Genomic DNA, 6,536 nt, shown 5'->3' with positions numbered 1-6,536 from the left:
ATTGAATCTAGGTGATGGCTACATGGGAATTTATTATATTCTTCTCTCTACTTTATTTGTATGTTTTGAATTTTCCATAAGAAAAAGTAGAGAAAAGAGTGTACTGATTGTTACATTCTACTTTGTCTTAAGCTAATTATTGCTTTTTTTTTTTGGAGATGGAGTCTCACTCTGTAGCCCAGGCTGGAGTGCAGTGGCATGATCTTGGCTCACTGCAACCTCCGCCACCTGGGTCCTGGTTCAAGCAATTCTCCTGCCTCAGCCTCCCGAGTAGCTGGAATTACAGGCATGCACCACCATGCCCAGCTAATTTTTGTATTCTTAGTAGAAATGGGGTTTCACCATGTCGGTCAGGCTGGTCTTGAACTCCTGACCTCGTGATCCACCCGCCTTGGCCTCCCAAAGTGATGGGATTACAGGCGTGAGCCACCGCACCTGGCCAGATTATTGCTTTTAATACAAGCTAATATTGTTTGTTTTACATGGGAACCTAGTGACATCCCCACTCCTGTTACCACTCCTAATTAACAAAATACTTGGATGCCTGGAAATTTAATTAATAGATCCTCACAAAATAGATTTGGGAGGAAACGTGCATACTCACCAGATGAGTTAGATTTAATCTACAACCTGTTTTGATAGACACACAGACCTGCATATGCCAATAAACCAATCATTTGGAAAACTGGTCGATTTTAGGAGCCATAAACAGAGTCACTGCCAATGATTTTGATGTGTGAAAATATATGTTCTTTCTGAGGAAGAGGAAACCTTTTAAATCCAGAAGTTCTGGTGACATGTATGATCTCACGTAGAGAAAAATGTTTTAGGCTGTCTTAGCTAAGTATATTACAAATTTAAATTATTTTGCTAACTTCATTTGGTTCTATGCATACCAAATGAAAAACAAGCACACATTTAATTGTAATTTAGCATCTCATATAAATATATATATATTATATATATATATAGAAGGAGTAATATCACAGAGGACTCAGGTCATTATTTTGCAACTGTATATTGCAGCCATTTTCCCAGTTATTTCGCAAGCATCTTTTATGTTTGATTTAAAACTTTGTCTGTTTCTTATTTTGTTTTTCTTTGCTAGCCCCTTTTAAAAAATCCTTTTTAACAAAGTAAGATATTACCTACCTAAAAATTGATGATGCTGAAAAGTTCTTTATTACCTAAAATCAATCCTCTGCCTCATTCCTTGACTCACTCTCCTAAGACAACCTTACTGCCTAAAAGGAAAAAAGGGAGTGGGGGGCGGGCTTATGCTGCTTTTTAAAAAAACTTAAGACCTTTAAACTGTATATAGACTTTCTTTTATGGAAATTAATAATGTATCACTTTTTTTTGTTTTTTGAGATGGAGTCTCGCTCTGTCCCCCAGGCTGGACTGCAGTGGTGCGATCTTGGCTCACTGCAAGCTCCACCTCCCAGGTTCACGCCATTCTCCTGCCTCAGCATTCCGAGTAGCTGAGACTACAGGCGCCCACCACCACGCCTGGCTAATTTTTTGTATTTTTAGTAGAGATGAGATTTCACCGTGTTAGCCAGGATGGTCTCGATCTCCTGACCTCATGATCTCCCAAAGTGCTGGGATTACAGTGTATCATTCTTTATCATCATATTTCTCACACATATTTTTCCCTATCCGTATCCTCCAAATATTGGTATACCACAATTTAATAAAATCAGAAGTCGATATTTACAGTATAGTGACTATATAAATAATGGTCAGCATTCAAGCATCAGATGATCCATCACTTCTATATTTTTACCTAAAGAATTCCTGAATCACTTGAGGTTAGGTCAGGAAAATCGAAACTACGTTACATAGTTTAAAAAGAAAGGAATTAATGCATAAAATTACAGGCTAACAGAACCAATGGGAAATCATTGCTGGTTTTCAAGAAATATGATAGTACAGGAATTGCAGGTGAACCACAGCTACTTATATCAGTTGTCTTTGGCACCTGGAAGCCACTGCATCTGCCCTCAGTTGTCCCTGGAGAACAAGGCTTCTCATTTTCTTCTGCCATCTAAATATTGTACAAATTCTTTCATTGTTGGCTGTAAGTGAAAAACCTGCTGGCAAGAAGTGTAGGAAACATAGTTTATAAGTTTTCAGTTCTCATTATTCAAGATAGAGCTTAGAAGAGCAGGATAGTGCTGAGAAAAAATAAGCAATTTCCAGTACATTTTAGTTATCCTCCATTCTTCTGCTCCAACCTCTCAGATTGTTTGCCTAATATACATAGCTCATAGCTGTCATTTTAGGATTTGTGTTGTAAATTGGATTCTTTATTTGTTAGATCTCATTCTTCCTTTTCTTTGTCTTATTGGTCCCTTGTTTGGTAATGCTCATCCTTTAATAAATGCCTTAGAAGTACATAGGATATAATTAGGTTGTGTGTGTTTTTTTTAAGGTTTTGAACATCTGAAATAATCTTTAGTTTGCCATCATGTTTGGTTGATAGTTTGATTAGGTATAGAACTTCAGGTTGACCATCACTTCCTTCAGAATTTTAAAATTATGTCCTTAGTTCAGCCAGTACTTCCCTCAGGTACGGAGCCCTCTGGCAGAGATGTAGGTATCTCTGATTCGATGTTTAAGTAATCTAGAAAGAAAAGTATGGTTGAAAAGCTTCTATATTGAGAAAGCAAAACTGTTCTTGGAAATCACTGAGCAGATTTCATGAGATGCTTGCATCTCATTTTGGAGAAATTGCTGATTCCAAGAATAGTGGATACAAAAACAAATTAAATTATACCGTGAAGAAATAATCAGCCAGGCACAGAATGTGGTAAATTCTATAGATTAAGTAACCCAGTTTCTTTAAAAAAAAAAAAAAAGAAGTATAAGAAAAGAGGAAGAGAGAGATTCTCTTATTGATTAAAAACTTGAAAAGTGTTATCAATGAGTTGTGATATATAGATCTTGTTTGATTATTGTTTGGAAACAGTTAAATATAAAAATATATTTTTGAGATAATCAGGATTTTTACACATAGATAATTTTAGTAAATTGTTTATTTTGTTATACATGACAATGGCATCATGTTTATGTTAATTAAAAATAGAAGTCTTCATCTGTTAGGAATCCATACTGAAGAAATTATGGATGAAATGTTATGATGCCTGTGATTTACTTTAAAATATTCCAAAAGGAAAGAAGTCACAAGGGAAATAGATGATACAAATCTGGCAATATTATTGAAATTGTTTCATAGATTAATATAAAGGTTTCATTATAGTAGTCTATTGTTGTGTAGGTCTGAAAATTTTTGTAATAAAAAGTTTAAATAGAAGGGAGAAAGTTAAGAGAGAATGGCTATAACATATTTATCCATCTTTTTATTGAGAAACTGATGCTTGTCCCACAATCCCCCTTATCAAATTTTTCTGTATATCTCATTACGTAAGACTGTTTTTACAATCTGTAACTGCAAATGAGCCTATTTTAGAGGAGGGGAAACATCTCTTACAGAAGAATGCGTGGAAAAATAGGTTTGGAAATGGAGGTTAAGGGATGTAACCTTCAAAGTCTGCCACAGGGCAAGGGAGTAGATAAAAATGTAAGGTTACTCTGCCATGGTTAACCAGCAAACAGCCATTATAATTTCTCATTTTAAATCAGTAAACTGTCATTCTGAATTTAGTTGGCCTTCTTTACTTCCTTTCTTTTTTCTCTGTACAAAAGGAATGTACTCTGTGTCTAGTCTCCTCATTGGCAATGTTGCTTTCTATAGATCTTAAAAGTCATTTATTCTATTTTGTATAATTGGTTAAAAGAAATATATTCCTCACAAATGAATCTTCCTTTGTAATAACACTGTATTTCTGAATCTGTAAAATTAATGTAAACTGGATTTTGCTGAATTTACCAAGGTAATTACACCCTGTGAGGATTGGTCTGGGTAGTCAACTGGTTTCCTTCCGTAAATAATGTTTACTTCTTTCTTCTAATAGCAAGGTCAAAGAGATTAGAAATTTGAGAGGAATAAAATAGAGCTTATTTGTATATGGAAAGAAATGTATGTCTGTAATGGCTTTCTTTGCCTACAACCTAGCATAATATAGTTTATATAATTTCATTCAGATGGAAATAGCAGGGGTTTTATAAGATTCCCTAGTGTAAAAGAGAAATCAGATGTAAGTATGTGTTTCATAATTGGTGTTTTGTAAAAATTGTGAAATATCTCTATCATTACATTCCTGAATCTTGGTTTTTCAAGCCTGTGCCATGATACTTTGATGATACTGTAACTCTCTAAAAGGAAGAATGTTTCTAAAACAGAAACATCAGCTAAAGTGAACCTGTAGTTCCTTGTATTTGTTCTAGAGATCTGTGGTTAGTTTGAATGATGACCTAATCTGTGTCAGAGGCAGGTAGGCCATTTATCTAGCACACAGCCCATTTTCCCACACACAGACACTGAGGCTGAGTTATTTGCTATTTCAATAGGTATTGTAGATTGAACTTGAGTCCCTGATAAATGGTTATCAAAGTAATGAATCTTTTGGGCTATGAAAAAAAAGAACATAATGGAAAAACTCTGAAATCAAAATGTGTTCTCTTAGTAGAAAAAAAAAAAAAGCCAGAGCATGTCATCGACTGCATCGGAACAGCACAAAATAATATTTTCTTCAGTTTTTTAAAATATGTAGACTATACACAATGCCTTCTGATGCTCACTCCATAGCTGATAATACTTCATATAAGACATAAATAGAAAAATATTATTGTCTATAAGTCTGTTTTCAGTACATATAGAATTGAAATCTATTTTAACAGCCATTTACTCTTAGTAGAATTGGACCTTTGTAATTGGACAATTGATTAAAGAGTTCCCAAACTTTCCAAACAAATATCAAGATATATATAGGTTACTCTTTGCTTAGAAATTTTGAATTATTGTTAACCTCTATAAAAATGATTGCTTCTGTCAGGCTTTGGTGTTGAGATGGGAAGAACCTAAGAGGATGTTTGGCCTTTGAAGATTAGAATTCAGAATTATTAAATGATTCGGTCACTTTTTGAATCAAATAGTAATTTATGAGAAAACCTTGGCATCTAATTAATATTTTTAAATTTCAATGGGACTAATTGCTAGTTTACAGGCAGTATTTCACAATACACAATATTTGTAAGTTGAAGGGACAATCTACCTGTAGCCTGAGTATAAACCTTAAATATTTTTTCCTCAGGGTATTTCTACTGTATTTCATTATCAGTGAAAAATATACCTATAGACTGTGGAAGCCGTTAGTAAATATAATAAAGTTTAAGAAGCAAAGATCCCATTATAGATAACTGTATAAAATTCCTGAATGATGCTTGGGCTGCTTTATGCTTGGGCTGGTTTATTTTCCATTGGGTAGAACACAGTGAAATCAGGGTTTGTGTCCGTTGGTTTTGGTTTATCCCTTGGGAGGTCCAGGATTCAAATTAGCCTGGCCATATTACCCTGTCTCCACTCTTCTGTTCACATTTATTAAGATAAAATTATGGTGAAATAAACATTGTAAGAAGCCTGTAGATTAATTTTTGTGTGACAAATTATGGAGTACAATCATTTGCCTAGGTGAAAAGTAGTGTCAGGAAGGTAGTATGGATTGTTAGTTATGTAACTATAAGAAAAAATTAATTTCTGCTGTTCACATCCTGCCCCAATTATTCTATTTTATGACCATGTATAAGAAGTGCTTGTAGGAGACTATAAGTACTCTCCTGTATCCTTAGATAATCTATAGTATTCTGTACTTGTCTTAACAAAGCTTAAAACAACCTTGAAAAGGAACCATCTGATTCACAATTAAATTACCCATCTGCCAGAACAAAAGTTCATTATTCTCTAAAGTAAGACAACAACATGTAGACAAAATAATTGTTAGTCCATAATGTCTAACACACAAAATGACTAGACATGCAAAGAAGCAGGAAAATATGATCCTAATCCAGGAGAAACATCATTAAATAGTGGAGTCCCAGAAGTGACAGAGATTGTACAACTCTAAAATCTAGTATGTATTTGTGTATAGATGGATGGATGGATGGGTAGATAGATAGATTCTTCCCATTCTAGGAGCTGGAACTTAATTCCTACTCTTCCCACCTCCCTCTGAGGATAGTCTAGATTCAGTGACACATTTCCATAGAAAAGAGTATGCGAAGTGAATTATAGTAACTTTACAGTGGTAAAATCTGGCTAATTCTACCTTAATCAAGTGATGAAGTTACCATCACTAGTGATATCATCTGGATCTCATATAACCCCTCATAGGATATGTCAACTAGAGCATTTCTCACCTGCCTTAGTCTGTTTGTGCTGGTATAGCAAAATACCTGAGATTGGGTAATTTATGAAGAACAGAAATTTATTATAGTTCTGGTGTCTGGGAATTCCAAGGTGAAGTCAATACCATTTGTGTCTGGTGAGGGCTGCTCTCTGCTTCCATCATGGCACCTTGCTGCTGTGTCCTCACATGGAGAAAGGGTAAGATAGTGGCCTCTTCAACCTGCAGCCC

General features: G+C 34.8%; 1 protein-coding gene across 4 annotated transcripts in view; it reads left to right on the top strand.

Moving 5' to 3' along the window:
• Positions 1-6,536, top strand: part of LRBA (LPS responsive beige-like anchor protein) — a 765,281-nt gene that overhangs the window by 501,060 nt on the left and 257,685 nt on the right. The window lies entirely within an intron of this gene.

Source organism: Nomascus leucogenys, chromosome 7b (genome assembly GCF_006542625.1).
Source record: "Nomascus leucogenys isolate Asia chromosome 7b, Asia_NLE_v1, whole genome shotgun sequence".
NCBI classification, from domain to species: Eukaryota; Metazoa; Chordata; class Mammalia; order Primates; family Hylobatidae; genus Nomascus; species Nomascus leucogenys.
Note: the sequence above shows the minus strand (reverse complement) of the source record. Positions and strands in the feature narration are given on the sequence as shown.